Source organism: Urocitellus parryii, chromosome X, assembly GCF_045843805.1.
Source record: "Urocitellus parryii isolate mUroPar1 chromosome X, mUroPar1.hap1, whole genome shotgun sequence".
Classification (NCBI taxonomy): Eukaryota; Metazoa; Chordata; class Mammalia; order Rodentia; family Sciuridae; genus Urocitellus; species Urocitellus parryii.
This window is the reverse complement of record NC_135547.1, coordinates 112,201,697-112,202,902: the sequence shown is the minus strand read 5'-3', so window position 1 is coordinate 112,202,902 and position 1,206 is coordinate 112,201,697. Positions and strand designations below refer to the sequence as shown.

Here is a 1,206-nt window from a genome sequence, read left to right as displayed (position 1 = left end):
AGGAAGAAAGGTAAAATAATTTCTTTGAGACTGTTTTTGAAAGCAGGAGTCCTGGCACCACAGATTTCATATTTCATTCTAACCTATATTCTACTTTGTTTCTTTACTAGTTTTTTTTTATTATTGCAGACTTGCAGACTTACTACATTTGACTTTTGTTCAAAATAGCAGAGTTAACATACATTTGCATATATATTTGTCTTCTTTAAATCTCTGAAAATAAAAATAAAAAGAATTCTAAAAAACTACAAAGAGAATAACATAGAAAATGAATACAAGAAAATATTGGCCATGCTCACTTTGGCAACACATACACTAAAATTGGAATGATACAGAGAAGATTAGCATGGTTCTTGTATAAGACTGACAAATTCATGAAGTGTTCCATATTTTTTTTAAAAAAAGAATGCTGTTTTAAAGTCTTTGGGGTATAGACCGAGGAGAGGGATAGCTGGGTCAAATGCTGTTTCCATTCCCAGATTTCCAAGGAATCTCCATACTGCTTTCCATATTGGCTGCACCAATTTGCAGTCCCACCAGCAGTGTAGGAGTGTACCTTTTTCTCCACATCCTTGCCAGCACTTGTTGTTGTTTGTCTTCATAATAGCTGCTATTCTGATTGGAGTGAGATGATATCTTAGAGTAGTTTTGATTCACATTTCTCTAATTGCTGGAGATGATGAATTTTTTTTTTCATCTCTCTCTCCTCAGTCTATATCCAAAAGACTTAAAACCAGCAAACTACAGGGACACAGCCACGTCAACGTTTATAGCAGCACAATTCACAATAGCTGAACTGTGGAGCCAACCTAGATGCCCTTCACTGGGTAAATGGATAAAAAAATGTGGCATGTATACACAATGGAATATAACTCAGGAATAAAAGAGAATAAAATCATAGCATTTGCAGGTGAGAGGATGGCATTGGAGAAGATAATGCTAAGTGAAGTTAGCCAATCCCCAAAACAACAAATGCCGAATGTTTTCTCTGATATAAGGAGGCTGACTCATACTGAGGTAGGGAGGGGGAAACATGGGAGGAATAGATGAATTCTAGATAGAGCAGAGGGGTGGGAGGGAAAGGGAAGGGAAAGGGGATTAGCAAGGATGGTGGAATGTGATGGACATCATTATCCAAAGTACATGTATGAAGACATGAATTGGGGTCAACATACTTTATATACAACCAGAGATATGAAAAATTTT

The 1,206-nt window shown here is 36.5% G+C and overlaps 1 non-coding gene across 1 annotated transcript; it reads left to right on the top strand.

Annotated features, from left to right (window-relative positions):
• Positions 1–291: 291 nt before the first annotated feature.
• Positions 292–394, top strand: LOC113200358 (U6 spliceosomal RNA). The gene has a single exon (XR_003303044.1). It is a non-coding gene; the product is annotated as a U6 spliceosomal RNA (small nuclear RNA).
• Positions 395–1,206: the final 812 nt, after the last annotated feature.